At 38.1% G+C, this 27,223-nt stretch overlaps 1 protein-coding gene and 1 non-coding gene across 2 annotated transcripts in view; both read left to right on the forward strand.

The window, feature by feature from the left end:
- Agbl4 (AGBL carboxypeptidase 4) overlaps positions 1–27,223 on the forward strand; it is a 1,469,059-nt gene that overhangs the window by 906,136 nt on the left and 535,700 nt on the right. The window lies entirely within an intron of this gene.
- Trnav-cac (transfer RNA valine (anticodon CAC)) lies at positions 24,519–24,591 on the forward strand. The gene has a single exon. It is a non-coding gene; the product is annotated as a tRNA-Val (tRNA).

Here is a 27,223-nt window from a genome sequence, read left to right on the forward strand (position 1 = left end):
ACACTGTACTTGAGAGGGGTCTTTGGGACTGATTCTCATGAACATAATTCTGCAATTCTGTTTCATTGCACTTTTTCCATGGGAAAATGTTTTTCAAAGACCACTCCTAACTTGCTGCCTGATGGCACTTGCTTACCTCAAACAATTTGATGCATGGTATGTAGTTATACTCTTACTGTCAGTGCCTGAAATAAATAAGTAAATACATAAGTAAGTAAATAAATACATAATATCTTCACTGGGTCTGATAAAATAAATTCCACTTAAAATAACAAAACCACATCAGAAAAATATATAACACTGTTTGGGGAAGCTCTGGACTGGATATTGAACTTAGACTACTGGCAGACAGTCTATTTTCCTTATAAGAAATGTGATATGGTCCTATGGCTTCAGGAGGATTTTTGTATGTGGAGAAGAAAAGTTAGTAAAAAGGGCAGTCTGTGGTGCCTTTTACTATGCAGATGATAGAAAAAAACAATCTCAGTCATATTTACAGATGAGTATTTGTCCATTCCAAACTGTAAAATCACCATTCTCATCCCTGCAGGGCCTCTGGAGCCCACTCAGATTCAGAGTGGACTACCATAGGGGAGGATGTTTGGAATTCCCTAAACGGTTTTCTTGTAGCTTGAAAAATTTGGGCTCAGTACAATGGAGGCAACAGAAATGCAAGTTATTTAAATTTTCTGATCCCTACCCTATTAATCAACTTTTAAGTGCTGTGACCAAAATACCTCAATGAACAACTTAGAGAAGGAAAATTTTATTTTAGGTTCACAATTTCAGCGGTTCAGTCCATGGTGGATTGACTCCATTTCTCTGGAACCAAGGTAAGGCAAAACATTATGAAAGAAGAAAGAAAGCAGCTCAGGATATGGTGGTCAGGAAGCAGAGAGAGAGAGAGGGGAAAGGGCACAGAGAAGATGAACCCTTCTAGGGCATGCCCCCAGTGATTTAATTCCCCAGCCATGCCCCCACCTACCTAGTTACCACCTGGTTACCACCTAGTTAATCCTTTCAAACTATGATGTACTGATTATGTTATAGCTCTTACATTTCAATTATCTCACTTTCAAACATTCCTGTATTAACGCAGGAGCTTTGGGGGACATACTTCATATCCAAATCCTAAATTCCAGAAGATTGAATATGGGTCAGTGAAATACTGTGGGCTCAGATTAATCTGAGGCCAGATTATTAAGGTATTTAAATATCAAATTCAAACTTTATCCTCTAAGTAATAGAAATCCATCAGTTTTGTTTTTATTGAAAGAGGTTTATGATGAATATGCATTATACACATGTGAATAGCAGAGATTTTATGGTTTGAAGATTTGAAGTTGGAAGGACATCAATCAAATTTTACTGGGAGGCCATTAGCAAATGGATTAGATACTCTGTTCCTGTGTTACTAATCCTAAGCTTTTCATTACTATGACCAAAATACCTGATAGGGACAACTAAGAGGAAAAGAAGTTTGTTTTGGGCTCAGTTTCAGAGGTTCAGTTCATAGTTGGCCAACTCTGTTTCTCTGGGTCTGAGATGAGGCAGAACATCATGGCAGAGGTGGCTTCTCAACTCATGGAATCTAGGCAGAAGGAGAGCAAGGAAGGGGGTATGTATAAATACAGTCCTGGTCACACCTCCAGTGATTAACTTCCTCCAGCCATGCCCAATTTGCCAAAGTTACCACGTAGTAGTCCATTCAATTTAATGATCCATCCAATGGATTAATCCACCAACGAGGTGACAGCTATTATAATTAATCATGTCATCCCTGATCATTCTTGCATTGCCTAACACATGAGCTTTACTGGGGACATCAAAGATCCAAACCACAATCCTACCTATATTCTGTAGGCTTTGAAATGGAGAGTGTTCTTAATAACACAATGGCAACTATTGAGTCCACAAATTTTATGGAACTTCCTAGTGGAATGCCTTTCTGTTAGGAAATGAACATAGAACTGTGGAATTGGGTTAGGAAATGGAAGAGTCAGAGGCTTATTAGCCTTTGAAGGGTAAAGTCAGCATGACTGTGTAACCTAGGGAAAGTCTCTCAGGCCTATACTCTCCCTGCCTATACAGTTAAGCCAGGTCATTTCGCAGATCTTTGTCAGCTTTAACAGTCTAAGATTTATCTCTCAAGACTGTCCCAAGCCTTTACTTATAAGTGTTCTATTTAAAATTGAATCCTTCAATTGGGGCTTCAGTCTTGCTTTTGACCTTCTCACCTATTTGAAAATGTTTGCAAATGTGTATGCATCATCTTAAGAGTCCAGGGTTAGAGGGCCTTTCTCTGCTTTGCAAAGAACATTGCTTATAACTAGGAAGACAAAACTATAAGCCTCCAGCTTGGACTGCATATCTGAATTCTCAATCTGGGGCAACGAAGACAGAAACTGTTGGGTAAGCACTAAAAGGAGCTGAAAATGCCGAAAGAGATTTTACTGTGTGATCTGGAAGTCAGTGCCAAGGAAGTGGTTTGTACATTCTTCAACTGAGCCATGTAGAAATTTATATCAGGCATGAATATGTGATAATTCCTAACCACAGATGCCTCATGGCAGAATGGGAATCTGAACTATGAATCAGTAAGCCAGACTCTAGGCCTACGGTGGGCCTTAGAATGTTCTTTAGTTTCTTAACAGTGAAGTGTGGTTGGCATAAAATTGAAGTAAGAACAAGTGTAAGTGGAAACAGCAAATGGCCTTGGAGTCAGGAAACCCAGGATCAAGCTACAATGCTATTACACATTGCATTTGGCTTCAACAACTCAATTAACCTTTATAAGATTATTTGTATTATGGGTATTACAATAATATCTACTTTATAGGGGTGTTATCAGCTTTACTTTTCAAAATTGATTCATTCATTTATTTATTAGATTGATTCAGCAAATACTCTCTAAGGTCCCATTATGTCAATAAGTTTTGACATTAGAGATACAATAGTCATGAGATATACTGAGTCTAATACTGTTGAATTATGATGCACATATCAAATGTTAATATTTTATATTAGCATAGTGAGTCCAGAAACTATATTCATACCACACAAAGAAAATGTAGTATCTTCCTTTCTATAAAACAGCTCTGGTCTTCTTCAGGTGTTTATTTGCTAACAAAATTGAAAATAAATAGCTATAACAATAAGTTGTATTCTAAACCAAAAAACTTAATCCTGTACTGTCACCAAATAGTCTCTTTATATTGATTTAGTCCTCATTAGGTAAAATTACCAGGTCTCTCAGATTTCTGCTTTCCTCCTCTGTTTTCCTCTACTCAGAAATATCTGGTGGTACTGATCTCAAAGGAAAAAAGGGGACATTGCAATTTTGTATCAACCCGATGGTCTCTGATTTCTCTTTGATCTTGGCTTTGGATTGACTGGCCTGAGTTGCTTTTAGGACAGGATCACCGACATCTTTCAGACATGTCTGACCTTTTGAGGGCATCTATTGCTAAAATCTATTGCTGGTGCCTTATATCCCCTGACTCTCTCTCAACTTATTATGGCCTCAGAGTCCATAAAAGTTTCAGTTTTCCTCTTGTATATGATTTATCTCAGGTTAGTCTGCTCCTCATATGAGGACCTCTCACTAGTAAGCTTCCACCCAACTTCTTGGCTAACAACTAAGTCCTTTAATAGAGGAGTATAGGAATTCCTAGTTCTTGTTCATACGCCACAACAATCAAGTTGCCATGGGGACAGCGTAGAGATGTCCAATATGATACCTCAATTTGGAGTTATTAGGATGAAAAAATATAAATTATGAAATGCAAAGCAAGAGCAAAAGGCTTTCAAACTATTTATGTTGGGGGGGAGTGGTAGATGGGGGAGAGAGAGAACACAAACCCTGCCTGACCCTGAGAACGTTGCCTGATTTCCTGAACTCAATTCATTGCCAGGTTGAATTTATGATCCCTGGCTTAGTCATGCATCCTTTGTGACCTGGGACTGCCTGACCTAACTTTTACTCAAGCATATGTTCCCCTATCCCTTTCTACCAGCCTTCCAATCTTGTTAGAAGTTTAGGCCTCTTGACCCACTGCTAGTCCAGATTTGGTTACCTTCAGATCATAGAGGAACACCATGGTACACCACCCAGATTCTTCTTCAAGATAGAAACATTTTCTGGGAGTGTACTCAGCATATAACCTTCAACTATAAGCCTCTTCAAGGTCTGCCTCAGTTACCAATAAATAGAGTACTATCAGGAAGGAGTTTGAAGGCCTTGGTAATCTCCATAGTGTGCCCCAGCCCCAGTCTTACCTGGAAAATGGTTAGTTGAATCCTTCTGTTAAAACTCTTCAGTCCAACTTGAGACAACTCTGAAAGACCCTGCTAGCTCCACAGCTCCCCAAAGATGCAGTGACGCCATCTATGGGCTTTTACCACAGTTTAGTTATCCCTCTGTCCACTCCTGCCTATTTTCCTTCCCTTTCACAGGTATTGATTCCAAAGCCATTCCTTAAACATCTTGAGTGCTAATGTCCATTTTAGTTTCTGCTTCATGGAAAATCTCATCAGAGACTGGGTCCCCTTAGATTGTATCCAGTTCCCAACACTAGTATTGACCTTGTCTGAAAGACCTTGTACTGTCCCTGCCCACACCCAAGAATGAGAGAAGAATGTATGTGTATTCAGGACAAAGACAGAGCTTTGCTGCTCTGATAGCAAAGAATCTAATCCATAGAGCCTTCTCTGCTTTTAGATCATGTTTTAGTAAAGTCAACTGTCAGTTGGACTTTAATGTTTAACTGCCTCTTTTCTTATTGCCTATGCTTTATTTTTTCAGGTCCTGGACCCTAAGGTTCCCAGGCTTAAATCAGACCACTTTTGACTTGAAGGTGTCACCATTTAGAGACAGGCAGCCATTACACAAATAAATAATGGTATAGAGTGATAAGTACAATAAAAGAGGCAGTAAGGAACTTGGCTTATATTTTCCTGGCAACTATTCTGATGATTAAATGAAGCCACATAGCACAATACCTGGCACAGAACAGACAGCCATTAAATCATATTATCTTATTTTGAAAGTTAACAGATTCAGACTCTAAGATGTTGAGTAACTTTTATGAGAGCCCATTGGTGGTAAATGGCTAAGCTGTGTCTTGAACGCGAGTCTCCAGATTTACACTCTATGACTATTTGCTCTATGCACTTTGCTTCAAGAGGGTATTTGTGCGTATGCACATCCATGTCTCATACCTTTCATGTATAAGACATGGATGTGCATATGCATGCACATGCACATCCAAGAAACCAGTATTTTTTTCAGACCTGAACTTTTGAGAAACTGACTGCCTCCTTCACAGTTTGGGTATACCATATACCTGGTTTCAGGCAAGTTCCTTCAGTCTTTGCTGAAATGAGCCTAGCAACTGGGCAATATATTTTTTTTCACATTCTATTTCCCCTTCATGCTTAGTGAGATGCAGAGAAGCATCAGACCAAAGCAGTGACATTTATTTGAAAAGAATCCATTGTGTTCTTTGTAAGGAGTAGCACATAGCCCTAAGCCATATTGCTTTTCATTTGATTTTCTCTGGGAGGCTCTGGCAAGAGCTTGGCCCACTGGAGGGAGTTGCCTTGAGTCCTCATGCTGGAAATTATATTCTGCAATTAAAATCAATAGCAAAAGACACACAACAGAAAGGTCATAGAACACAACAGAAAACCATTGAGTAGCATATTTCTAGATATCAAAATAGATTTTTGAATCCTTTTTTTAATCTACAAATGCCTAAAGCTATCCTTGGGAGAAAGGTAGTGTGCCCCAGTCCCAGTCTTACATGGAAAATGGTTAATTAAAGAAAAATCCTTCTGTTGAAACTCTTCAAGGCCCAGTTTCCAGCCCAACATTACCCTCTTAAACTCTTTGACCATCCTTGTGATATTAAGTCAGTGACAGGTTGGAATGAATTCCTAGCCCTGGAGAGTTGTTCATAGCCTGTGTCCTGAAACCTTTACTTTGGCCTAACAGTGCTCCATTCCTTACATGACTCTTGGAATCCCTGCTTCCTGAGATATTGCTACGACTATACTATACTTTTGCCCTTTAGACCTAATATGTTACTCTTCTGGCATTTCCTTCCTTAATATCATTATCCGATTTCAAGTCTTTAATGCTCCAGCTATAGTCAAAACAAACTTTTCCCAGAACTTTCTACAGTTTAACCAGAAAACACAGGATTAGACCTAATTCCATGTCCTCTACTCCATATGCATTCCTGGGTGATTTTTTTCCTCCTTTGTTTAATACAAAACTTTTTGTTCTGATCTTTTGCATAGGCCATGCAGAGAGTACAAATAAGGGTACTCATGTTTAATTCTTGCAGATTATAGTTAATTGTAAACCACTCATTTTATCCATGGGTAAAGTGACTTATCATTTTGTAAGAAGTCAATGACTGAGCCTAATTCAAGCCCAAATCTGCCTCCCAGATCCATGCCACTGCAATACAGCTACCTCTCTCTGTCTTGAAGAGGTAATATCATAGTTCCATTATAGCTATAACCTGCTAAATTTTTAAATAATATTATGTCCATAGATTCAGGGGGTATATTATACAGAATGTGCCTAAGAAACATGCATAAAAGACTCTTTTGTAAGCCTAAGAGAAGCAGATCCTGTTAAATAATTTCTTAGAGCCAAAGGCATTCTAGTCTTTTCCTCAAGTACTTGTGACCTTCATGAGTAACCTCCAGGTGCATCAGTGAATGTTTGTTTATAAACTTTGTATCAAAGTATAATATACACACATAAAAATGCACATATCCTCACTGTGCAGTTTGATGAATTTTCAGTCTGAATACAGGTAAGGAATCTGCACCAATTTTGAAAAATAGTATCACTGGCATCTCAGAAACAGTTATTTATGCTTCCCCCATCCCAAGGATTACCATTATGCTGACTTATTCTCACAATTATTTTATCCATTATACCATCGATGGCATTTGGGTACTTTCTAGTTTTGTGTATTGCAAATAGTATTGTAATAATGGTATTTTATATGTCTTTGGAACAAATATATATATGCACTTTTATTGGGAATATATATAGAAATTGAATTAGTCATTAAACAGTATGTTGTGTTAGATTCTCATTGCTGCTGTAACAAATTGCTACAAACTTATTGCTTAAGATAATATAAATTTATTCTCATTGTTTTGAAGGTAATAAGTCCACAATAGTCCCTCCCTCCTGATATTTCTGATAAGAAGGAAAAACAATTTAACTGATTCCTATCTTATGATGAAATGTATTGCCTTGTGAAGTAGTAAACTTTTTGTCACTACAGATATTTAAGCAGAGGTGAGATAAACATTTTTTGAGGCAAATTATATAGGTGCTTTCTTATAAGAAGTCAGGGATTTGAAGTTGAGGATTGAGATTTTAGTTTTAGCACTTACTGTGCAAACATAAGAAAGTCATTTAATTTCTATTAGCTCTTGTTTCCTTATTTTTATAATGTAGATATTACTCATATTATGCATTTGAAGCAAGGTCAAATTCTCCATTCTGCATGTCAGCTAGTCACATAACCACACCTGTAACATGGAGATATTTTAACATAGTTACCTACATTTGTTATAGCATTGTGTATACTATACTATAATGATGTATTTATTTACTGTCCCTCGAATAAGCTTTAAAATTATATAAATGCAAGTATTTTGTGTGCTATATTTTCTACTATATTTTCAATGCTTAGCAGAGCAAATTGCACATAGGAGGTGTGCAATGAGTGAATATTATTCCTGTCACAGGAACACTGTAAGAAACTAGTAAGATATTGGTGATAAAAGCACATTTTAGGGGAGTTGGGAAGATGGCGGCGAGGGGAGTGCATTACCCCCGTGTGCTGCTTCACTGTGTGGGAGTATGACAAGTCAGGACGGCTAAAGGATATCTTGTTAGGAATTTCCAGCAATAGTGGGGTGCGCCGGAACCTGGAGGAAGGATTTCCATCGCACGAGGATCGGCTACGGGGACTCAAACGCGAGAGGTTTGTCGCACGGAGGGTAAAACTGCTTATTCAGCAAATCGCCCCGCGCTAGAGTCTGCAACGCGCGCTGGGATAGAGACGCAGGGTTACAGTGCTGCAGTTTCTGCCAGCCGCGCAAGCACCGCACTCAGGGCTGAATTCTGGGTTCGAGACGGGGGAAGGAAGCGGTCCATCTCGGTTCTCCACACCGGTCAGACCACAGAGGAGGCCAGCAGCCACCATGTTGGTAAACTGACGTCACCATACCTGTTTTTGACTGACCGCAGCTCATTCAGCCATAGAACAGGTAATTTCAGGCTGCAATTCGCCTGCGGCTCGCAGACAGATTGCTAGGGTTCAGCGCCTGGGTGCTTCTTAAAATCTGATCTTATCGGAGTTAACACCGAGCGCGGGGCGGCCGAGTTCCGGCTCCCGGAACCGTCCCGGAACCGCCCTGGCTCAGGGCTGCGGAGCCTGCGGAGGCTGCTTCTTGGACCCTGCTACTATCAGAGCAAACACCAAGCACTAAGAAGCCGAATTCCAGCTCCCGGAACTGAGCCCGCGGGGACTGCTTCTTGGAGCTTACACTTAGAGGAGCTTACACCGAGCACGGAGCGGCTGAGTTCCGGCTCCCGGAACCGTCCCGGAACCGCCCTGGCTCAGGGCTGCGGAGCCTGCGGAGGCTGCTTCTTGGACCCTGCTACTATCAGAGCATACACCAAGCACTAAGAAGCCGAATTCCGGCTCCCGGAACTGAGCCCGCGGGGGCTGCTTCTTGGAGCTTACACTTATAGGAGCTTACACCGAGCACGGAGCGGCCGAGTTCCGGCTCCCGGAACTTCCCTGGACCGGGGCTAGGAGCCCGCGGAAACTGCGTCTCGGTCCGGGTCCTGCTGAGGGCCGGTCAGGACTCACCCGTTGCTTGGGTTGCCCGGCAAGGGGAACGAAATGCTGCCATTCGCATAGGATACCAACATGGCAGAGATCTGATGTCAGCAGAAAGCGGTGGAGGAGAGATCTTCATCAATACCAGCGGTGACATAAGCAGTTGGTCTCCTGGTAAGGGGGGTGAGGCTCAGTCACCCGAGTCTCCTCAATTTGTCCTCGAGCCAGAGGGAAGGAGCCGGGCCGCCGCCAGCCCCCGGAGCAGGCCCAGCGGCTCGCCAGCGTGGTGACCGCGTGACCCCAATTGGAGAGGGGGCGGAGCGGAGCCGCCACCCACACCCGCCAGGTGGGCAGACCCACGACCCAGTAGTACATGGGCGTGGTAGGAGGGGCAGGGCAGAGCCGCCCTTCGCGCTTGCAAGGTAAACAGACCGGTGACAGCCTGGCGGGTCAGGCCCAGTGGCCTGCCAGTGTGGTACACACGTCACCCCAACTCGAGTAGGGGCAGAGCAGATCCTTCTCCCACGCCCAGATCAGGCCCTGCCAGTGTGGTGGTCACGTGACCCCAATTGGAGTGGGGGCGGAGCGGAACCGCCACCCGTGCCCGCAGGGTGAGCAGACCAGTGATCAACCTGCAGATCAGGCCCAGGGGTCCGCAGGCGTGGTAGGAGGGGCAGGGCAGATCCGCCGCCCGCGCCTTCAAGGTAGGCAGACCTACAACAGACCGGCGGATCAGGCCCAGGAGCCTGCCGGCGTGGTACAAACACCACCCTAATTGGAGTAGTGACAGAACAGAGTCGCCTCCCTTGCCAGGAACAGACCCAGCGTCCTGCAGGCGGGGTAGTCACAACACCCCAATTGGAGTAGGGGCAGAGCAGAGCCTCCACCCGTGCCTGAAAGGTGGGCAGATCTGCGACCGACCAGCGGGACAGGCCCAGTGGCCTGCTGGTACGACAGACACGTCACCCCATTTGGAGTAGGGGCAGAGTAGAGCTGCCGCCCGCGCCTGCAGGGTAGGCAAACCTGCAACCGACCGGCGGATCAGGGCCGGTGGCCTGCCGGCGTGCTACACTCGTCACCCCAATTGGAGTAGGGGCAGAACAGAGCTGCCACCAGCTCCCAGAACAGGCCCAGTGACCTGCTGGCATGGTAGCCACGACACCCCAATTGGAATAAGGAGAGAGCAGAGCCGCCGCCCGCACCTGCAGGAAAGATACGCAAGCAGTATGAAAAGACAAGGAAAGAAAGGACCACAAGCAATGCAGGTCAACGCAACTTTAGAAGAGGTAACAGCTGCAGCAGATGGAATGTCAGATAAAGAATTCAGGATATACATGCTTCAGATGATCTGGAGTATCAAGGAAGACATTAAACAGCAAAATCAGACAATGAAAGATCACTTCGACAACGAATTACGCAAACAAATCCAGGAAGCAAAGGATCAACTATACAGGGAGATAGAGGTTATAAAAAACAAGCAATCAGAAATCCTAGAAATGCAGGAAGCAATAAACCAACTTAAAAACTCAATGGAGAATACTACCAACAGAGTAGAACACTTAGAAGATAGAACATCAGACAATGAAGACAAAGTATTTCAACTGGAAAAGAACATAGACAGCTCAGCAAGACTGTTAAGAAACCATGAGCAGAACATCCAAGAAATATGGGATAACATTAAGAGACCAAACTTAAGAGTCATTGGGATACAGGAAGGTACAGAGCTCCAAACCAAAGGAATGAGCAGTCTATTCAATGAAATAATATAAGAAAACTTCCCAGACTTGAAGAATGAGACAGAATCCCAAATCCTAGAAGCCTACAGGATGCCGAATGTACAAAATCATAAGAGATCCACACCTAGACACATTATAATGAAGATGCCCAACATACAGAATAAGGAGAGAATTTTAAAAGCTACAAGAGAAAGGAAGCAGATTACATTTAGGGGTAAGCCAATCAGGATAACAGCTGATCTTTCAACACAGACTCTGAAAGCTAGAAGATCCTGGAATAACATATTTCAAACACTGAAAGAAAATGGGTTCCAACCAAGAATTGTGTATCCAGCGAAATTAAGCTTCAGGATGGAGAATGAAATTAAAACCTTCCACGATAAACAAAAGTTTAAAGAATTCGCAGCTAGAAAACCATCTCTTCAAAACATCCTCGCCAAAGCATTACAGGAAGAGGAAATGGAAAATAACAATGAAAACCAACAGTGGGAGGTAGGACAGTAAAGGGGGGGGGAAATAATCAAAGAGGAAAACAAACAATGTTTAGTAACAGAAATAAACAAATATGGCTGGAAGAACAACCCATATCTCAATAATAACCCTAAATGTTAATGGCTTAAACTCACCAATTAAGAGACACAGGCTAGTAGAATGGATCACAAAACAAGACCCAACAATATGCTGCCTACAGGAGACGCATTGGATAGGAAAAGACATACATAGGCTGAAGGTGAAAGGTTGGGAAAAATCATATCACTCATATGGACTTCGGAAACAAGCAGGCGTGTCCATACTCATATCAAATAAAATAGAATTCAAGCCAAAGTTAATCACAAGAGATAAAGAGGGACACTACATACTGCTTAAGGGAACCATACACCAACAAGACATAACAATCATAAATATTTATGCCCCAAACAATGGTTCAGCTATGTTCGTCAAACAAACTCTTCTCAAGTTCAAGAGTCTAATAGACCACCATACCATAATCATGGGAGACTTCAACACACCTCTCTCGCCACTGGACAGATCTTCCAAACAAAAGTTGAATAAGGAAACTATAGAACTCAATAACACTATTAATAACCTAGACCTAATTGACATATATAGAGTATACCACCCAACATCAAGCAATTACACTTTTTTCTCAGCAGCACATGGATCCTTCTCAAAAATAGATCATATATTATGTCACAGGGCAACTCTTAGACAATATAAAGGAGTAGAGATAATACCATGAATCTTATCTGATCATAATGGAATGAAACTGAAAATCAACGATAAAAGAAGGAAGGAAAAAGCATACATCAATTGGAGAATGAACAATAGGTTACTGAATGATCAATGGGTTATAGAAGACATCAAGGAGGAAATTAAAAAATTCTTAGAGATAAATGAAAACACAGACACAACATATCAGAATCTATGGGACACATTGAAAGCAGTTCTAAGAGGAAAATTCATTGCTTGGAGTTCATTCCTTAAAAAAAGAAAAAAACAACAAATAAATGATCTCATACTTCATCTCAAAATCCTTGAAAAAGAAGAGCAAAACAACAGCAAAAGAAGTAGAAGGCAAGAAATAATTAAAATCAGAGCTGAAATTAATGAAATCGAAACAAAAGAAACAATTGAAAAAATTGACAAAACTAAAAGTTGGTTCTTTGAAAAAATAAACAAAATCGACAGATCCTTAGCGATGCTAGCGAAGAGAAGAAGAGAGAGAACTCAAATTACTAGCATACGGGATGAAAAAGGCAATATCACAACAGACACTTCAGAAATACAGAAGATAATCAAAAACTATTTTGAATCCTTATACTCCAATAAATTAGAAGATAGTGAAGGCATAGATAAATTTCTTAAGTCATATGATCTGCCCAGATTGAGTCAGGAAGATGTAGACAACCTAAACAGACCAATATCAATTGAGGAAATAGAAGAAACCATCAAAAGACTACCAACTAAGAAAAGCCCAGGACCGGATGGGTATACAGCAGAGTTCTACAAAACCTTTAAAGAGGAACAAATACCAATACTTTTCAAGCTACTTCAGGAAATAGAAAAGGAGGGAGAACTTCCAAATTCATTCTATGAGGCCAACATCACCCTGATACCTAAACCAGACAAAGACACTTCAAAGAAAGAAAACTACAGACCAATATCTCTAATGAACCTAGATGCAAAAATCCTCAATAAAATTCTGGCGAATCGGATACAAAAACATATCAAAAAAATTGTGCACCATGATCAAGTAGGATTCATCCCTGGGATGCAAGGCTGGTTCAATATACGGAAATCAATAAATGTTATTCACCACATCAATAGACTTAAAAATAAGAACCATATGATCATGTCGATAGATGTGGAAAAAGCATTCAACAAAGTACAGCATCCCTTTATGTTCAAAACTCTAGAAAAACGAGGGATAACAGGAACATACCTCAATATTGTAAAAGCAATCTATGCTAAGCCTCAGGCTAGCATCATTCTGAATGGAGAAAAATTGAAGGCATTCTCTCTAAAATCTGGAACAAGACAGGGATGTCCTCTCTCACCACTTCTGTTCAACATAGTTCTCGAAACACTGGCCAGAGCAATTAGACGAAAGAAATTAAAGGCATAAAAATAGGAAAAGAAAAACTTAAATTATCACTATTTGCTGATGACATGATTCTATACCTAGCAGACCCAAAAGGGTCTACAAAGAAACTATTAGAGCTAATAAATGAATTCAGCAAAGTGGCAGGATATAAAATCAACATGCATAAATCAAAGGCTTTCCTGTATATCAGCGACAAATCCTCTGAAATGGAAATGAGGACAACCACTCCATTCACAATATCTTCAAAAAAAATAAAATACTTGGGAATCAACCTAACAAAAGAGGTGAAAGACTTATACAATGAAAACTACAGAACCCTAAAGAGAGAAATAGAAGAAGATTTTAGAAGATGGAAAAATATACCCTGTTCATGGATAGGCAGAACTAACATCATCAAAATGGCGATATTACCAAAAGTTCTCTATAGGTTTAATGCAATGCCAATCAAAATCCCAACGGCATTTCTTGTAGAAATAGAGAAAGCAATCATGAAATTCATATGGAAAAATAAAAGACCCAGAATAGCAAAAACAATGCTAAGCAGGAAGTGTGAATCAGGCGGTATAGCGATACCAGACTTCAAACTATACTACAGAGCAATAGTAAAAAAAACAGCATGGCACTGGTACCAAAACAGGCGGGTGGACCAATGGTACAGAATAGAGGACACAGAAACCAATCCACAAAACTACAACTATCTTATATTTGATAAAGGGGCTAAAAGCATGCAATGGAGGAAGGATAGCATCTTCAACAAATGGTGCTGGGAAAACTGGAAATCCATATGCAACAAAATGAAACTGAATCCCTTTCTCTTGCCATGCACAAAAGTTAATTCAAAATGGATCAAGGAGCTTGATATCAAATCAGAGACACGCCGTCTGATAGAAGAAAAAGTTGGCTACGATCTACATACTGTGGGGTCTGGCTCCAAATTCCTCAATAGGACACCCATAGCACAAAAGTTAATAACTAGAATCAACAAATGGGACTTACTCAAACTAAAAAGTTTTTTCTCAGCAAAAGAAACAATAAGAGAGGTAAATAGGGACCCTACATCCTGGGAACAAATCTTTACTCCTCACACTTCAGATAGAGCCCTAATATCCAGAGTATACAAAGAACTCAAAAAATTAGACAATAAAATAACAAACAACCCAATCAACAAATGGGCCAAGGACCTGAACAGACACTTCTCAGAGGAGGACATACAGTCAATCAACAAGTACATGAAAAAATGCTCAACATCTCTAGCTGTCAGAGAAATGCAAATGAAAACCACCCTAAGATACCATCTCACTCCAGTAAGATTGGCAGCCATTATGAAGTCAAACAACAACAACTGCTGGCGAGGACATGGGGAAAAGGGTACACTTGTACATTGCTGGTGGGACTGCATATTGGTGCAGCCAATTTGGAAAGCAGTATGGAGATTTCTTGGAAAGCTGGGAATGGAGCCACCATTTGACCCAGCTATTCCCCTTCTCGGTCTATTCCCTAAAGACCTAAAAAGAGCATGCTACAGGGACACTGCTACATTGATGTTCATAGCAGCACAATTCACAATAGCAAGACTGTGGAACCAACCTAGATGCCCTTCAATAGTCGAATGGATAAAAAAAATGTGGCATTTATACACAATGGAGTATTACTCTGCATTAAAAAATGACAAAATCATAGAATTTGCAGGGAAATGGATGGCATTAGAGCAGATTATGCTAAGTGAAGCTAGCCAATCCCTAAAAAACAAATGCCAAATGTCTTCTTTGATATAAGGAAAGTAACTAAGAACAGAGTAGGGACGAAGAACAGGAGAAGAAGATTAACATTAAACAGGGATGAGAGGTGGGAGGGAAAGGGAGAGAGAAGGGAAATTGCACGGTAATGGAAGGAGACCCTCAGGGTTATACAGTGGAGGGGGTAGAGAGAGAGGAGGGGAGGGGAGGGGAGAGGTGGGGAGGGGGGAGGGTGGATGATGGGAAAGGCAGCGGAGCACAACAGACACTAGTATGGCAATTTGTAAATCAATGGATGTGTAACTGATGTGAATCTGCAATCTGTGTATGGGGTGAAGGTGGGAGTTCATAACCCACTTGAATCAAATGTGGAATATGATATGTCAAGAAATTTGTAATGTTTTGAACAACCCACAATAAAAAATTAAAAAAAAAAAAAGAAAAAAAAAAAGCACATTTTAAATTTCAGAACACACTTTCAAGATAAATTGTGTTATTCTTATCATAATTATCTCAATGATCTAGGCAGTAAGTGTCTAGGTGAGTGACTGAAGCAGACTGTGGCCCCCTCGTCAGGGAAAGACACAATGAGAGGACTGACACCTGTCCCTCTGAATTTCTCTGGAGGAATATGGTATGCTCTCTACAGGACAGTATTTCTGCCTCTCTGAAGAACAGCTCTAATTACTGGTGATAATTAGTTGCAATTTAATGTTCTTAGGGCAATTTGTAGAGGTGCAAATTGTGTCTAGTCTCTCCAGGATTTTATGGTCTTTCCCTTGATCTCTGATCCAGTCTCACTTCTTGTGAAATTAGAATATAAGAAAGAAAAGATGCCCTAATGAGATAAAAACCTAAAGGTCATCTTTACAAAGAGCCTGTCCTTCACTGCTGTCTACTGTGGAGTAAATTTCAGTACCATTCAGGTGGCTGCAAGCAGCTGAACTTGGCAGAGCAACATTCAAAAAATGAGAAACCCATCCTTTTATACCTTCAACAAATTTTTGAAAATTTTCTTTGTGCTAAGCTCTGTTGAATACTAAGAATGCAGAGGTGACCATATATGGGCCACATGCCATTAAGTTAGTTGCAGTCTAATGGGAAACATAATAAGAAAACAGAAAATTGCAAGGTATCTGATGATGATTCTAGAAAGAGGAACGCACACAAAAAAAGAATTGATAATGACAACTAATATTTATTATACAGGTACTAGTCTAGATGTTTTATATCTATTCTCTAACATTTTTTAAATAATAAAAATTATATTTTTAGGCCTTTTCATATAAGGACAGTAAGGCTCAAGGAAGAAATTGGAAAGAAAGAAGCACATTTTTGTGATTACAAAGTTAGAGGGGACAGTATGATCCTCCAAGCTTAGAACAAATAGAATGTCTAGATAGGTATGGATCTATATTGGCCCAAAACTACAGCAAATTTAAGAAAATCAGCCCAATTAATCTGCATTGGACTTGTCTCCTATTTTTTTCCATTTCCTGAATTTATACCTTTTTACGAACATCATCTTTCACTTTAAGTTTTTGGACCCTCTTTGTATTAGTCAGGGTTCTCCATCAAAACTGAACCAATAGATTATATAGATGGATATTTACTATAGCAATTAAATCATTGGATCATGAAGGTCAAGAAGTCCTGTGATCTGCCATCTGCAAGTTAGAGAACCAGGAAAGCCAGTGGCATAATTCAATCCAGTTCCAAAATTCTGATAACTACTAGAGAAGCTGATGATCCCAGTTTTAGTCTAAGACCTTAGACTTCAGGGGCTTATAGTATAAGTCCTAGTCTGACTTCAAAGACCAACAGCCAGGAATGCTACTGCCTGCAAGTAGAAGATAGATGTCCCAGCTTAGATAGGAAGAACAAATTCAGCCTTCCCCTTTTTGTTCTTTTTAGGTTCCCAGTGGTTTGGCTGATGCCCACTTTTACTTATCAGGGTATTGGTGATCTTTTCTCAATCTGCTGATTGAAATCTCTTTGCAAACAAGAGATTTTACTATCATGTCTTCTGGAAACACTTTCACAGACACACCAGGAAACACCCCAAAATAATGTTTTAACAGATATCTGGAAATGCCTTAGCCCAGTCAAATTCACCATCAGACTCTTGAAAACCAAAGTAGGCACAAGTAGAGTATCCCTTATTTAAAATGTTGGAATACTAAATGTTTCCGATTTTGAAGATTTTGGATTTGGGAATATTTTCATAGACTTTAGCAATTGAGCATCCCTAATCAGAAAAATCTGAAGTCTGAAATATTTTGAAACATTTTGAATTTGAGAGCTTCAAATCAAGGACATTTGATCTGTAGCTGAAAAGAATTTGGGATTTAGAGTCCAAAGGGACAAAATGATGGTCTCAAATTCACCAAAATCTTCTTGATCTTTTTTCTTTAATTTCTAGGTACTTTTCTCTCACAGCTTTTAAAATTGTTTCTTTGTTCTGAATTTTTGGCAGTTTAACTATAATATGTCACAGAGAAGTTCTTGTCTGGTACTATTTGGAGTTCTAAATATCTCCAGTTCTTCTATGTTCATCCTCTTCCCAAGATTAGGGATTTTTTAAATATTATTTTACTGACAAAGTTTTCTATGCTATTAATCTGTGTTTTTTTTTTCTTTCCTTCCTCAAGGCCTATGATTCTTATGTTGTTTTAGAACTTTTTGTATTCTGTTCATAGTTTCTGATTTCATCTTTTATTATTATCTGAATGTTGTAATTCCTGTACCTTATCTTCTAGAATTGATATCCTTTCTTTTGATTGATCTAATCTTCTGTGAGACTCTCAACTGATTTTTTGTTTGATTAATTGACTGCTTCATTGCCAAGATTTCTGATTATTTTTTCAGAATTTCTATCTACTTTTTGAAAAGCTATTTCATATCTTGTATCTTCTCCTTTAGCTCATTCTTTAGATTCTCTTTTAATTAACTGATCATTTAAAAATCAACCATTTGAATTCTTTGTTGCACATTTCCTCCACTTTATAGCTCTGGATTCAGTTGTTGGAGAGTTTTGAACATTCAGAGGCATCATATTGCCTTGTTTTTCCATGTATCTGTATTTCTACATTGATATTTGCTCCTCTATGGGATGGAAATCTATATTACTGTTATATGAGTCTTTTAAATGAGCTGCTTTCCGTTTGCTGAGTTTTCAAGCTGGAGGTTCATCTCAGCCTCAAAGCACTGACTCAACATGTTCAAATCACTATGTTTGATCCCCAGCTCTTCTTTGAGAGGAGAAAATAGCCACCAATAATAGCAACAGCTTAACAGAAACATAAAGTAAAAACCTATTGAAAATATTTTCTATCATTTCATTAATCAAAGAGAATAAAGAGAAAGTGAAATTATACAGAATCATCTGAAAAAGTAGGTAACAGAGAAAATAAAATTGATATTGAATTACATAGAAAATAGACTGAAAAGGAAATGAAAGAGAAGGAGAGAAAAGAAAAATGAGGGGGAGGCAAGAGGTACAAAAGAAAAACAAGAGGAGAAAGCAGAAAAAGAAAGCAACAGAATACCTTATTGAGCAGAAAAAAGATACATGGATATGTGTAATTAATGAATTAAAAACCCTTAAAATTATATAGAGATATCAAATAGCAAGTAGGTGATGAGAAGCCAAAAGATCAACATAGGAAACAATATAGGTGAAATTTTTTAAAAATATGATAAACCAAAATTCTTCTTGCTGAAGTGTTAAACACATAGAGACTTCTTTCAGATGCTTCTAGTTTTTAAATCACAAGCCTTGTATGCATATCATCTGAATGGCTCTGAGCATGGAGATAGCATCTGAACTACTCGGTTCTGTGTTGGTTTGGGGGGTTATGTATTTGTCTGTTTGTTTGTTTCCCTCATGACTAAATCAGTCCCTGTTTAAAACAAACAAAAACAAAAAACAAAAACATGTGGAGGTCAGTCACTATAACCTTTAATTTAGTATTTGTCTGTCCTTCTCCTCATCTAGAGCAAATCTAGCCAGCTCTGGGTGTTTTGCTCTGGACCTATGAACTGGTAAGATACCTGGGGACTATCATTCCCAGATTGGCAGACAGATCCTTCTCTGGTGCAGGTGGAAGTTTTTTGTACTGTTTTGTGGGGATTCTTTATGTGGGGGGAGAATTATGAAGTCTTTATCCAGCCCGCTTCATCTAGTGCAAATGTAGGTGACTGGAAATTCCACAGTTTTCTGGGAAATTGTAATTCCCTTGGATTTGTAGAGGGTCTAGTGCTGAATCTTCTGCCTAGAAGACCAAACCCTCTCTGGCATGAAGAAGAGTGCTTTCTGTGCACTAGGGAGACTTCACTATGAAGGAACAATCACTATACACTTGGGTGGTAGAGTGGGTTCAGCTCAATTTCTTCTGCCAAGCAGTGAGTTTTGCTAGCCTTAGCTAAGTTGAGGCTCCATTGGTATATATGGAAAAAGCTTCAAGAAAAAGCTGTCAAGCCAGTTATAAAGAAAAATCCATCAGAATTACAACCTATTTCTCAGCATAAACTCTAAAGTCTGGGAGAGCACGGATTGATGTATTTAAAGCCCTTAAAGTAAACTATTACAACCAGATTAGTATATCTAACAAAGTTATCCTTCAAAATCAAAGAAAATATAAAAATCTTCCATGATAAGCATAAATGAAAGGAATTCAAGACCACTAATCTTACACAGCAGAAGATACTAAAAGTATTCCTACACAGAAGAGGAAGATAAAAATAAACCAATGAGCACAGAAGAAATAAACCATATTAGAAAAATAAGTAAGAAAATAAGAATCAGGACTGATTCAAACATTAGAGATAAAATAGAATGACAGGAAATAACATATAACTCTATAATAACACTCAAGGTACCTGGTCTTAATTCTCCAATTAAAAGACATAGACTGGCAGGGCACAGTGATGCATAGGCCTGTAAGCTCAGTGACTTCAGAAACTAAGGCAGGAGGTTCACAAGTTTGAGCAACTTAAAAAGACCAGCCTTTGGAACTTAAAAAACCCTCAAGTCCAAAAAAAAAGGCAGGGGAGGGGAGATATAGTGCAGTGGTAAAGCACCCTTGGGTTCAATCCCCAATACCCTCCCTCAAAAAAAAAAGACATATTGGCAAATTGTATTAGAAAGTAAGAACCAATTATATTTTTACTCCAATAAATATTCCATAAATATACTTAATAGGCAAAAGCCATCCACAGACTGAAAGTGAAAGGACAGAAAATTATACTCCATACAAATGGAATCTGAAAGCAAGCAGGAGTAGCCACTTTATATGAAACAAAGAAGACCTCAAGCCAAAATTATTAGGAGAGACATGAAGGTCATTACATGTTGGTAAAGTGAACAATCCAACAAGAAGTTATGGTGATTGCAAATATTTATGCTCCAAACGTTGGGGTACCAGATTTCATAAAACAAACATTCCTAGATATAAAGGCACTGATAGACCTCAATACAGTATTAATGGAAGATTTCAATATACTTCTCTAATGAATGGGTAGGTCATCCATAAAGGAAATCAACAAAGACTCATCAGATTAAAACCCTACTACAGATTAATTGGACTTAACCAATACCTAAAGAATATTTTATCCAACAAATAACTGAATATTCTTTCTTTTCAGTTGATCATAAAACTTTCTCCAAAATTGATCATATATTAAGTCATAAAGGAAGTCTTAGCAAACACAAAAAAATAGTTGAAATAATCTCTTGCATTTTTTTCAGATCATAATGGAATGATATTAGACAACAAGAAGTAAAGCTCCTGAAACTATACTAATACATGAAGACTGAACAATACATTTCAATGAAAAGGTCACTGAAGAAATTAAGGGGGAAGTTTAAAAATACCTAGAACCAAATGAAGATGGAAATACATCTCTAGGATACAGGAAAAGCAGTACTAAGAGGGAAGTTTATGTCTATGCATAACTATATGAAAAAAAAACCCAGAAATATCAAATAACAACCTAATTATGTATCTTAAGGTCTTAGAAAAACAAGCAAAATTCAGTACTAAAGCTAGTAAAAGAAAAGAAACAATGAATATTAGAGTCAAAATTTAAAAAACTAAAAAAATGCAGATCAATTTTTGTAGATTCTTTGAAAAAAAATGTTGTTAAAATCCCAGCCAAACTAACCAAGATAAACAGGAAGGAGACACAAATTAATAAAATTAGAGGTGGAAATAAGATATTACAATGGACACAACAGAAATCTACAGGATCAATAAGAATACTTTGAAAAATTAGACTCCAGTAATTTAGAAAATCTAGAACAAATGGAAAACATTTCTAGAAATACAGTCTACCAAAAATGAACCAAGAGGAGATGGAAAACCTAAACAAACAAATTACAATCAATGAGGTTGAAGCAGTAATAAAAAGCCTCTGAACAAAGAAAAACTCTGGACCTGATTGGCTCAGCTGAATTTTGCCAGATCTTTAAAGAAGAACTAATCTAATAATGCTCAGATTACTCTATGAAATTTAAAGAAAGGAAATGCTCCAAACTCATTCTACAAAGCCTGTATCATCTTGATACTCAAACCAGATAAAGATACTTTAAGAAAACTGAAGACCAACATCATTGATAAACACAGATACAAAAGTCAACAATAAAATATAAGCTAATAATAGTCAACTACATCTTAAAAATACTATACACAATAATCAAGTTAGTTTCATCCCAGGGATACAAGAATGATTCAACATATGCAAATTAATAAATGTTATAGACCACATAAATAGAATGAAGGGCAAAAATCACAACAAAAACATCTCAACAGATGCAGGAAAATTCAATATACCTTCATAATAAAAACACAGAAGAAGCTAGGGAGAGAAAGTATTTCCACCAACATAATAAATGATAGATATGGCAAACCCAGAGCCATATCATATCTAGTAAAAGAAAAGAAACAATGAATATTAGAGTCAAAATGAATGGGGAAAACCAGAAAGCATTCTCACTAAAATTAGGAACAAGGCAAGGATGTCCACTCTCACCTCTCCTATTCAATATAATACTTGAATTTTAGCCAGAATACCTTGGCAAAATAAAGAATTAAATGACATATAAATAGAAAATCAAGAAGTCAAATTATCCCCATATGCAGATGATATGATACTTAGTAGAACCTTATAATTCCATCAGAAGATTTGTAGAATTCATAAACAAATTCATCAATACTTCAGAATAAAAAAATCAACATACAAAAATCAGTAGCTTTTCTGTATACCAAAAATGAATCCTGTGAAATCAGAAGCTGAGCATGATGGTACAGGTAATCCCAATGATCGAGAAGGTGAGAAAGGAGGATTGCAAGTTTGAAGACAACCTCAGCAACTTAGCAAGACCCTAAGCAACTTAGTGAGACCCTGCCTCAAAATTAAAAAAAATAAAAATAGCTGAGAATGTAGTTCAGTGGTAAAGTGCCCCAAGTGCCCCTGAGTTAAGTCCCCAGTACCCCCCACCAAAAAAAAATCCAGGAGTTGTGTCCTTTTCATATGGCACGCTCTTCCTATTTTTTATGGGATTAGTCACTCCAGGTCAAAGTGATTTAAAATTATCAAATATATCCTGAATGTTTGCAATGCATATTTTTGTTGTTTTATTTTTTTAAGAGAGAGAGAGAATTTTTTAATATTTATCTTTTAGTTTTCAGCAGACACAACATCTTTGTTTGTATGTGGTGCTGAGGATTGAACCCAGCGCCCCACGCATGCCAGGCGAGCGCACTACCGCTTGAGCCACATCCCCAGCCCCTATTTTTGTTACTTTAAATGAGTTAATTTGTTTTACATTCCCATGAGTTTTAGGGTAGTATGTAGTAATTATTTAATGAAGGAGTTAAATAATTAATTGAACCCATTTTTCTATTAACATTATAATGGTACTCCCATTAATATGAAAATATGAATGTGTCTTAGATAACTTTCCTTTGACATTATAATGACTATATTAAAATTTCAGGTATAATAATGAAATTCTAGTTGTTTTAGAGAAACAATTAAAAAAAAAACTATACGTAATGCTCTGGAAGAATTGTGGGATGTTCTTGAAGTACTAAAAAGGAATTTTCAGAAAAGTTGATTTAAAAAAGCACATACCTTTCATTAAATTTGGCTGTAATTACAAAATAATAATCATTTAAGTAGACTTTTTTGTTTTAAGCATTGCAGTGATCAAAACAAAAGTTGTCAGATTGAAACACACAATTGATGATTTAGACAAAGGGATTGAATCCAAATTCAGAGTTAAAAGTTAGAGTTAAAGCTTTCCATGACTGGTTTAAGTGCATGCACAGGATATGTTTCACTTGAATCTCCTGTTCCTTCCCAACCTTTTGCAATTTGTCTTTCACCTTGCCTCCTGGCTGTGTATAGATCACATTCATAGACTGCCTTGACCTGTGTTTCAACTAAATAAGGGTACCACCTAAAGATCAGCAAGAGGGAAAAATAAAATCGTGAGATTTTCTTCTCCATTTTCCTCCCTGAGGGGCTATACTGCCGGCCTATGTCCTTTGATTGAAAGTCATAGTTGCTGTAAGTGGCTTTCTCAGTACAGACTCTCAGCTTTCAGTGTGTAATAACCACTCTTTCTGCTTTCCTCTTCTTGCCTTGAGGTAGTATCTGACCTCTTGGTTCAACACTATACCTCCAGGTTTCCTATACTCCACTCCACTATTGAGTCTTGCTTTAAACTCTCCTGGAACATTTGCTAGTTTGAGTGTACCATATAGTTTCTTGTTGGAACCTATTAAGCTTTATATGGTGTTTTGTTTTGGTTTTTTTGTTGTTGTTGTTTGGTGCATTTTTTTCCCCACAAAATCATTAAATTGTGTCAGTTCTAGTGTAGTAAGTTTTTTTTTTTTTATCATTAGTTGTTCAAAACATTACAAAGCTCTTGACATAACATATTTCATACATTTGATTCAAGCAGATTATGAACTCCCATTTTTACCCCGTATACATATTGCAGATTCACATTGGTTACACATCCACTTTTTTTACATACTGCCATACTAGTGTCTAGTGTATTCTGCTGCCTTTCCTATCCTCTACTATCCCCCCTCCCCTCCCTTCCCCTCCCATCTTCTCTCTCTACCCCATAGTGTAGTAAGTTTTATGTAAGTCCCATTATCTTTGTAGATTTAATTGGAGATTATAATTTCCAATGAAGTTGTTGTGAGTATCAAATAAACTAAATTGTGTAAAGCACTTAGCATAAGTACTGATATATAGTAGATGCTCAGAAAATACTTGTTTCCTCTTCCCTTCTTTGTTTGAACTGTTTAGCACTGTATTTGTCAAAGGAGAATATATGATTTGGGGGAGTTGATGGAGCAGACAAAGCTTGGGCAAATGTGACAGTGAGCTTTCAGCCAATGGGGAAATTTAAGTATGGCTCTGTGCTAGTTGGCAAGGATGCTAAATGTGATATCTAAAATAAAAAGCCAGATTAGATGAATGGAGATTTCATTCTCTCGCCCCATTTCCACCATTTTAAAAGAAGGACTCAGGGTCTGGGGATATAGCTCAGTCGGTAGAGTGCTTGCCTCACATGCACAAGGCCCTGGGTTCAATCCCCAGCACCACCACCAAAAAAAAAAAAAAAGGACTCAATTATGTTGTTTGTATTCTTCAGTAGTTCCCACACTGTAATGGTGAGGATTTCAAAATAAGCTTGCTCTTTGATCTACTCAACCATCTTCGACTTGACTCTACTTTCCTTTTAATAGGACTTTAAATGTGTTCTTGCATCCTTGAGTCTGGATGGGTCCAAACATATCTCATTCACCTACTATACTACCATTTGATATTCATGTTCATTTTAATTTATTAATATATTTTTACAAAAATTATGTGTCAGGCCTTGTGCAGACCCTGTCAGTAGATAATTATTAATCACTTTCCGTATCCTGGGGATTCAACATAAATAAGATATACAAAGTCTTTTTTCTCATGAGGTTTTCGTTCTGGTTGTTGAGACACACAACAAAACAAAAATAAACTAGAATACCACATGCTAGGAATAGACATAAAGACAAGGGAGGCAGCTCCCTGGGGAGATAAGGAGTTATGAAGAAATATTTAAGGTCGTGTGGATAAGCATATTAGAGAGAATTTTGAACAAAAATTCAAACAAAATAAGGAAATTAACCATATAAGATCTAGAGGAGAACATTCTATACAGAGGGAAAAGCCTGTAGTAAGACTCAGAGAAAAAGAACAAGCAAGAACAGCCAGAATAACTGAGAAGAGTGGGGAAGTGTAAGAATGAAATCTGAAAACTATCCAGAAATTGAGTCAGAAGTAGAACTTTGAGGGCTGTGTTAAGGACTTTAGATTTTGCCTTAAATTTTCAATGGAAAGCTATTGTGATTTATATGTTTAAAACATCATTTTGACTGCTAGGTAGAGGCTAGACTAAAGGGAAAGAGCAAGACTGAAGATAGGGAGGTCAACTTTGTCTGCTCCATCAACTCCCCCAAATCATTTTTAGGAGAAAGATGGAGAGAACTTCAGAAGGGAGAACTAAGGGAGGCTGCCATAGTGGCCTAGCAGAAAGAAAATAATGGCCTATGAGAAACCATACTGTGACATCTATAGTGGTCTGGGGAGAGCTGGAGGGAATTTAAGGAAGAGAGCCAAAAATGTATTTGTATTCAGGATATATTTTTGAGGTAGTATCTGAGGTAGATTTAATATAGGGTATGAGAAAGAGAGTAAGCAAAGATGGATGACTACTAGGATTTGTGGCTTGGTGACTGGTTAGTGTCATAGAAGGAAGAAAATCAAGAATTCTACCTCAGACTATTTAGGTTTGAAGTGCCCATGAGACATTTATGAGGTCTGTTGGACAATTAAACAAACATCTGGATCTCAGGAGAAAGGTAGAACATGAGATATAAATTTGGAAGTTAGCTGCATGTTATTGGATTTTAAAGGCCCAAGATTGGATTAGAACATAGCAAAAAGAAGATGGTACATATTCTGGGCCTTTCAGAAACTCGTAGTCCCTGATTTTCTCCTCCCCTACTATGTGAGATTCTTTGGAGACAGGGCCATTTGAAGTTTGACATTTCCTTAGCCTATGGCACAGAGTATTGGTCAGAAAGAAATGTAGCATGGTGGTCATCTATTCAGGTTTGGAATCAGCCACATCAGAAGTTTGATTAAAACTCTACTATTGGTCAAGTGTTTGACCTGTGGAAAATTACTTAAATTATTTAAATCTGTTTTCTCATTATTAAAAGGGACTTCCATGTCCCTTTAATTTCATGTAACAATGACTGTAACATCACAAGCCATTAGTAAATGCTGTTAATATTAAAATAATCATGCTGTTAGAATTAGGAACTTACTCTTCCTTCTCTCCTTCTTTTTCTTCCTTTTGATCATCTTTGGAGTTGAATAATTTTGGAAGCAAAATGATTGCTTCTCTAGCTCTTTATAATATCTCATTTGATGCAGAGTGCAATTCTGGTTTTAGAACTGATACTATTCTTAGTTACTGTCTATTTACATAGATTATATCTTCATTGTGTTTAACATCTTAAACTCTTCTTTTGTAAAGAAATTAACTTGGAAAAACTGTTCTTGCTCAAAGGGTGAGTGATTTTGAAACTCAACAGTTCATAAGAAGCCATCATCTATATGCTTGGCTAATTTTATTTCAATTCAACATGGAATATTCAACATTCAGTTTGAAGGTGCATCTGTGTTTTTAATAGCAACTGTGATTTTAAAAAATGTTCATATGAAGTATAATTTTGTAAGTAAAATCATATTTCAAATGAGAGATTATATGTAAAACTGCACATAGAATATATTGTATGTCTGATGAATTTAAATCAGGAATGTTCATGCATATAGTGCATAAGGATTAGTGAGATGATGGTGATGGTTTTAAGTATTTCAATGGTAAAGTATTTTATGAAGAAAAAATCTTTTTGTATTTATTTATTGATCCATCCATTTATTCATTCATAGTCAATTTAAGCATCCATTATGTGGTAAAAATTGGTTGTGTCAAGACAATATAGAAAGCTCACTCTTCTCAAGTAGTTTCTAAGAGAGGGGACACATTCACTGAAGTGATGTGGATGTTATGATAAAAATATCTTTAGCAAATTATGGACTGAAGCACCTAAAGAATTTTAAAATAAGTCACACCCATGCATATAATTGGGTGGGTGCATTCTTTCTAGCTTGAAGTCTCTCTGTAAT

Source organism: Marmota monax, unplaced genomic scaffold (genome assembly GCF_021218885.2).
Source record: "Marmota monax isolate L192 unplaced genomic scaffold, Marmota_monax_Labrador192_F-V1.1 WCK01_AAM20220418_F8-fsc00008, whole genome shotgun sequence".
NCBI classification, from domain to species: Eukaryota; Metazoa; Chordata; class Mammalia; order Rodentia; family Sciuridae; genus Marmota; species Marmota monax.